Here is a 7,899-nt window from a genome sequence, read left to right on the forward strand (position 1 = left end):
TGGTTTGCTGCAGCTTCTAGCCCGGCCCCCTGCCCACGACTCACACGCAGGCACGCGCGTGGGCACGCGCGCGCGCGCATACACGCACACACTGGGACTGGAGTTCAATGACAACGCTGCTCAGAGCTTGCAGACCGGCCCGCGTTGGCGCCCCCCTCCCTGCACGTACCCCTGGGGACTCGGGGTCGGAGGACAGTGGGCCTGAGGAAGAGCGCTGGGCCCTCTCTGGACGTGACCGCTTGGCGGCCCCGCTGCGCCGGCGGAGGGCGTCATACCTCGACTCCGGCCGCCTGGTGCCTGTGGTCTCCTCTGCACTCAGTCAGTCGCCATCCCTAGCCCACACCTGGGGACCCTGCTTCAGATTTCATCCTCCAAACTAGGCCTCTCCCTGGCATCCTCGCCCGCGGCACCTCGATCGCTGCGCCCGAGATGCGTCCCCTCTGTACCTTGCAAGCTGCATGGATTAGAACACTGTTTAAAAAGAGACATTGGGAAGGTGGGAGAGGACGCGGAGCTGGGGGGACTGAGAGCCCGCGGGGGTCGCCTTAGCCTGCGAAGGGCTAGTTTGCAACGCTGAGGTCCATGGAGGGTTTTGTTTGTGAGAAAGGAAGTGGTGTCGTCTTAGGGTTTTTCCATTGGACGCATACACACACGCCGGCGGCGCGGGGCAGGGGTGCGGGTGGGCGCCGCTCAAGCACACCCCACCAGCTTTGGCTCCCAGATAGGATCCAAGGAGAAGAAACAAAGAGCGTCTGAGGAACCCCTTCCCACTGCTCAGAAATTGCAACGCTGGGGTTCTGTCCAGGCGGTCAGTCTGCACGCAGCCCTCGGAGCCAGGATGGGAGTCTGCCCCTCTGTGGCTGGAGTGTATTGCTTCACACTTCTGCTCCAAAAACTTCTATAAAATGACCTTATAAACCATTTTACTGGGGGTGGAGGACGTTTGTGTGTAGGAGGGAGGGTATCAAAAACTTGGCAAAATTAAATGTGCTTTGAAGTCAATCAGCTCTTTGAAAGGTAGTGAATGTATTGAAATCCATTTATATGTGCTTAAAAGTGGAAATACACAATCCTATCTCAAGTAATGCATGATAGGCTTAATGGTGAGGGTGTAACAGACCCTCATAATTTTCATCAGCTCTCCCAAGCCAACCCAAATAAAAATAATCGATAAGAATTGATAATGACTGACTGTGTATATTAAAAAGGATTGATCAGAATAATCAAAAACAATTTCGCTATTTTTAGTCATTCATATATACAACCAGAGTAAAAACAGCGTACTTTCTAGGAAAATACAGCTTCAAGACAAGCCCTCTAGTTGCTCCCTCCAAGCAGTGAAATTCAGGAGCCTCTTCCCACCCCTGCCTCACAAGATACATGAGAAATTGACTTGTGCGGGCAAGTTCCACATCCATGCTGTTCCTCTGGAGGTAGTGTCCTGATGAAGGGCAACACTTCTAGGGACAGGAGCTGTGGCGGATGCTCCCAGTGCGGGGTTACTGCCGGGAGGCCGACTGTTTATTCCTTTTGAGTAAGGTGGGGAAGCTTCTCAAAGGCGAGGCGGGACGTTTTCATTACTTAACCAAATGCTTGGAGAGCTGGTTTTTAGGCTGGGGCTTTTGGGGCCCTGAGCTAGGTCCTAAGAAAGCAGGACAGACACCTGCCATTTCGCCCCCAGGAGCAATTCCTGGCAAGTCCTGGATGAAAAGACTTGCCTTACCATTTTTACATATCAGTGGCCCATGTTAGACAGGTACGATTATTGCTTTGTGAAATTTCCAGAAAGTGGCCCTCCCCCACTTACCCACCCACCCACACACATACCCCTGAAGTGTCAAAATGGCCTTATTTTGGAGCAGAGGGTGGAAAATAAGACCTCCACCAAGAGCTATCTGGCCTTCGGAAAAATACCTACATTGGGAAACATTGAGATACTTACCTGGTGCCTACTCTAGGGGACATGTTGTACTTAATACCCATTTAAACTAAATTTCACTTGCATCAGTAAATTGGAGTAGAAAGTAGGCCTTGGGTTGTGATCCCAAATCTACACTTGCTGTTTCCCTTCTGGGACCACAGTGACACATTCATTCACTTGCAAATATGGGAAGCATGGGGCTGAACTTTGATACAACTAATAAGAATGCAATTTCTCAATTATGATGCTTTATATAGTGCCCTGTGGTTTTTCAAAGCATTTTCATACACTCAGCTTTCAAAAGAACAGAAGAGTTAGAACAGCACAACTTAACAGCCCCCAGTTCACAATTATGCAAGATGAAGCTGAAATAAATAAGGGGATTTGCCAAATCGCCCAGCTACTCTGTTAAGTAGCTCTGGGTTGCTGCATTTCCTTCAGATCTCTAAAGACACGGGGTATTTGTCATGCAGGCTGACCATTTCCTCTCAACAACCTATGAGGTTTCTCTCTCCATTGTCTTTGAATAAATGAAGAAAAAGAAACAAAAGCGAATGAAGTTACTTAGAGCCGCAGAAACTTAGAGCTGAAAGAGACCTTCCAAATCACCTAATCCAGTTTCCTCATTTTACAGGTGAGAAGACACCTAAGAGATTAAATGGCAGGTCCAAGGTCACCGGGCTATTAAGTGGTATAGATGGAACCTGAACACAGGCCTTCAGACGGATGGTCAAATGTTCTTTCCACTACAACACTACATCTTGCAATGCACTTGCCAAGAAGTTAGCAGCAGAAAGTCAAATACACAATCTGGATTCCAACCCCCCTCAGTCCAATATTTAACCAATGTTTAACAAGCATCTGCTATGGGCAGATCGGGGAACGAAATACCCAGTCAGGACTCTCCACACTCCCTCGCGCCTCCCACCTTTGTCCCAGGAACTAAAGAGTTGAATTGCAATTCTGCTTCAATAAAAATCTAAGTGTAATCAGAACTGCTTTGTTTTTTAACATTACATAAATCCAGGTTTCCAGCTCCTTTTCTTCCTCACCTAAAATAAGGGTTAAAAAAGAATAAAGGAAAAAAAAAGAATAAAGCCAAGCCCCAATAAAGCCAGTGTAATAGGTTTAATCCCCAGTCAGAAATCAACCAATCACAAATAAGTGGAACCCAAATTGATGTTTCTGTTCCTCTCTCACTCTCTCTCCCCTCTTCTATCCTTAAAAAAAAAAAAAAAAATCAATCAATAAAAAATATTTTTTAAAGAATAAATGTACTGAGCTTTATATCTTATTAGAGTTACCTCAAGTGCCTGCATACCTCAGCATGCAAGACATGTAGCTAATTATTCATTGAGTAAAAAAGTCCCCATTTAAATTCATTTAACAACATATTCCCACACTTTTTCTCCCTTCTGGCTTGCAAAAAGATGGTATTGCATTTAATTTGCTGAAGCATGGTGAAGCTGGTCCTTTCGTTAGCTATAAGGAGCTTCAGTAACTGTTTGCTGAGGTACCCCTATATACATCAGCACATTTATGCGTCAGGACAACTTTAAGATGTAATCACCATTGACCCATTCTACAGATGGAGAAAGAGAGGCTCGGAGAGGTTAAGTGACTTGGGCATGGCCACCTGTCTCTCAAACGGCTGAACTAGTATTTGCTTCCAGGGCTTATTGGTTCCAATGCCTATGTTTTCCCCACAATACTACATTTACCCTGGCCCCTGTGATTTTATTTGTTTGTTTTAACTGCTAAACTATAAACTAAAAACAAAAGCATTGGTTCCAATAGCAAAGTGCTGGACTACTGGTGTCCTTCAGTGGGGCACAGTTAGCAAAATAAACAACTTTCCCATCTGGGAAATCTGGGAACTTCTTAAATGTATCAATCAAAAAGGCCTGAGGTTTAAGGAAAAAAAAAAAAAAGAAGAAGAAAAAGAGAAGGGGAGTTTCTAGCCAAATTTTTGGTGAAACTTGTTTGAGAACATAAGAAATCTGAAAGGCAAGAATGTGTGTGGGTTGATGTGAGGCTGAAATGAGATAATGTTATGAAAACACTTGGTGAGTTGGAAAGCACTGAGCACACACATGGCTTGTTTTTAAGGTGTTTGGGGAAAAAAGGGGGATCAGCAGAGTTGATTGCATCTCAACTCATTTCAGTCTCGGACCGCCCCATTTTCCCCTGGAGCTCCTTGACTGACGTTTACAGCTTTGCGTGGACAGAGGCAAGTAGTGAAGCTCTAGGTCTGCTGGGCACTGCTGCGGTGCCAGTGTCCCCGTATCTCCCCCTTCCCCGCAGTTCCTCCAGGCTACGGTGTGTCCCCGGAAGTGTCTACTGGGTTCTGGGCACTTGACGAATGGGCGAGGCCTGAGAGTATGGGCGTGATTTCCCATCTTTGCTGTTAGGGAATTAGCCGTCCACAACGCCAAGCAACCCAAACCCACGGACAAGTCCTCTAGCCCTTCTTTGGCTTTACTGGAAGTCCTCAGGCGAGTTGCGTGACCTGTGTCTCAGACTCCTAAAGCAAGAAAGCAGGCAATAGACGTCTCTTTTTAGCTCCCAGGGTGTTAATAAGGCCTAGAGAAATTGCTCCTATAAGTGCTCAAGAGGAAAGTGCTTTGCAGCCTACGGCCAGGGCTCCGCGGCCCAACATAAAAAAGCCTGTGGGTCCTCTCGCCATGTGCCATCTCCGCGGGGGCCTCCTCCTTTCTACCCAGAGCCCTCTCACCCCCAGAAGAATCCTGGGATCTGGCAGCTCATGAACTCTTGCCTTCCCAAATATCAAAGAGATTGAGTCCTGGTTTTTTCTTTATTTCTATCAAGAGGCCTTTGAACCAAAGGGATTTTTCAGAGAAAGAAAACTCCATGGAATCTTTAGGGTCCAGGCTCTTAAAAGAAAACACTAAAACTGGAACCAGTTCAAGGCTCTCGTGTCCAATTAAGGCAATACTCACATTCCTGTCCTAGCTCTGACTCTAGCATGCTTTCTCTCTTTCCACAGCTACCCAGGAATGCACTTTAACAGCCAGAAAAGAGGTTACTATCACCAGGACACATATCGTATAGCAGAGGGCGCCTGGGGGCGGGGGCAGGGGGGTTCTCCTACAGGCTGATATCTTCCCCAGATTAGACAAAGAGCTCTGACCACGGCACAATCCACATTTCCTTCATACCTCTCTGTCCCCCCCTCCCCCATGCCACTTCATCCACAGCTCTGGACCAGAGAGACTCCGTTATGAAAAAAGAGGAAAACACTTACAATAGCTTCTTGTAAAGAAAAGCACTTTCGGTTTTCTTTTCAAATATACAGGATGTCGCTAGTTTCCTCCAGGGGCAGCTGGTCCCTGCTGGTTTCACACCCACCGCTCCTCAGAGGAGCAAGCGGTGCATGGTGCACCGCGGAGCAGCGCCTGCGGGACGCCTCTGCCAGCTCCGAAACCCGAGCTCCCACCGGCTCGCTGGAGTCCCAGGTGTGCTTCACACCCACACGGAGCCCAGCCGGGGGATCAGATAGCTGGGTCCATACGACACCTTTATGCCCTTTCGACAATTCTACCAACGGCTATTAAGCACCTAGTATGTGCCAGATGGTGGTGCTTCCAAGGAATCGATTGAGAACTTCAGTTCTCTCCCATCTCCCTCACGCCCCAAACCATCCCGAATAAACACACGCATTAAGTGACAGGCCAACACAGCTTTGAGACAAATTTCCTAAATTGCTCTAGTGATCCCCTACATAACCATAAAGCTGAGCGAGAATAGCATACTTGCTCTGTAACTGCAGTTCTCATAGAAGACCTTGGGCCTCTGCCCTTCTAACCAGGTTTGCTACTCCCTGAGCTATTTTTATAAAGAGATGAGGAGCTGCCTCTGGTACATGGCATGGTGTCTGTCACTGGGGAGACTGGAAGGGCCGTAGGCCGGCCCTCTGGAAGACCAGCTGTACGATAACGGCTGCAGCAGAGGCACGTGACCATAGGGGTAGTATGGTTACTCTTGTTTTGGGGAGAGGGGTGCTGACCACCAGGTTGTAAGCTCTGGAAGAGTAAGGATTGACTCTGATTTCTTCATGGCTGTACCTCCGCCACCTGGAAGAATGCAGGCACATAGTAGGCACTCAAGAAATATTTGCTGGACAAATGAAGAGTGTCAGGAGAGGCTAAAGGGAAAGGATGCCACCGAGTTGGGTTCAAAAGATGAGTAGAAGCCAGAGAAGGGCCATCCTAGCAACAAGAACACCGTAAACCAGGGTGGAGAAAGTGCCGGGGATGTGCTGGCAACCAGGCGTGATTTTGGGAGGGGGCACCGGAGTTGCCACGACTTCAAGTCTGCGTAAGAAATGAAATTCTTATTTGTTAGTAAAGGGCCTTGCACTGTGCAGAACGGACTGTGCACAGAACTTCTAGTAGGAAAAAACTTCTGGCACTGCTCTTAGCCAAACCAATCCGGTTTCCCTCCCCTCTACATTATTTGAATAAATATCAGCACTTCTCCTGCAGTTAGGTGGGGCCTAAGCAGAAGTGTTAAGTAGGTCAAATTGGGTTTATATGAAATGATTCTTCTGAGACTTCCCGTTTCTATTCCCCCTTACTTCACACCTCTCTTTGACCTTCCCCAGGCACCCAATGATCTAAAAAAACAACAAAACAAACAAAAAAAAAAACACCAAAAAACCCCAGATACACACACACACACACACACACACACCCCCGTGCTCCCATTGTAACAGCTTCTCAAACTCCAAAACCATCCTTTCTTTTCCACTGAAGTGTTCATCCTTCAGTTTCCTGATCTCAGGCAGCTGCCAGGCAAGCGAACTTGATCTGACAAATAAATTCACACCATTGTGAGAATGACATGCCTGCCCTACCTCCCAGGCCTCTGCCCAACAGTGGCATTCCAGGCAGGGTAAGTGGGGTGAAGTGTCTCTGGTCGAGGAGGCTGATGATGGTTAATGGGTGAAGCCAGGGTAAGATGGAGAAAGAAGTGAACCCCTCCAAGGGCTGGGGTGAGCGCAATCAGTGGACACACCTATGAAATGACTTTCCCTGTTGGTCACAGCCCTATGGAGGGATCTGATGAGAATCCTTGACCTCAGCTCTAATATGACAACAGCACTTTAGTGAATTAACTCTGGTGACCAATGGGAGGGGAGTAATAAAGGTCTCAGTAGGTCTTTTTCTTCCTCCCTATTTACTAGGAAGGGACAGAGCTTCAGACTAAAAGGGACTCCCACAAGTTTGCCCTGGGCACCCAGTGCTCTTGCCCGGGCCCAGGCCAGGCCGAAGAGTCCAGGTGTGCACCAGCAGAGGCGGCCCTGACCCCCCACAGAAGTCCTGCGCCAGCCTGAGCAAAGCCGATGACAAGTCACGATGGTGAGAAATGCCTTTTCACAGGCTTAATGGGGCCCTCCGGGCAGCAGAGGCTTCCGGGAATGGTTTCTAAGCCTGGTGAGCAGACAGCATGGCATATTTGGGGCTTGGGGAAAGCCAGTGACATAACTGCTTGCCAGCTACTGAGGACAGTGGGGCACCTGGCTTCCCACACCTCCTGCCCTGACTTCTGTAGCCTGCCCGACCCGGGAGCCTTGCCTTGCGCTCCCCGCCTGCCCCCCCAGCTAGCACCTGGCTGTCCTCTTCCTTCTCATCCAGGCCCTGTTTTAGGAAAGGAAACCAGGAAGATGGAAGGCAACGCGCGCCTGAGGCTGTTTACTAACGGCATTCTTTAATGCCTCTGATGTCTTTGCTGAAAAAAGCTTGAGCATTTTTTATGCTTCCAGTCTTTCTAGAGGTTGCATATGTGTAGGTGGGGGGCGTTCCCCACTTTTAGCCTCCTGCTCTCTTTTATTTGGGGGTGCTTGGAGAGCACACCAGGACAGGCCCTGACTCACTCTGCTTCCAGTCCCCCACTAGACAGGGTCCCCTTCCCACAAACACACCAGTTCCTTCTCATGTTATTGCCTCATCCCCAGG

Source organism: Pteronotus mesoamericanus, unplaced genomic scaffold (assembly GCF_021234165.1).
Source record: "Pteronotus mesoamericanus isolate MK-2021 breed Mesoamerican mustached bat unplaced genomic scaffold, CSHL_Meso_final contig_101, whole genome shotgun sequence".
NCBI classification, from domain to species: Eukaryota; Metazoa; Chordata; class Mammalia; order Chiroptera; family Mormoopidae; genus Pteronotus; species Pteronotus mesoamericanus.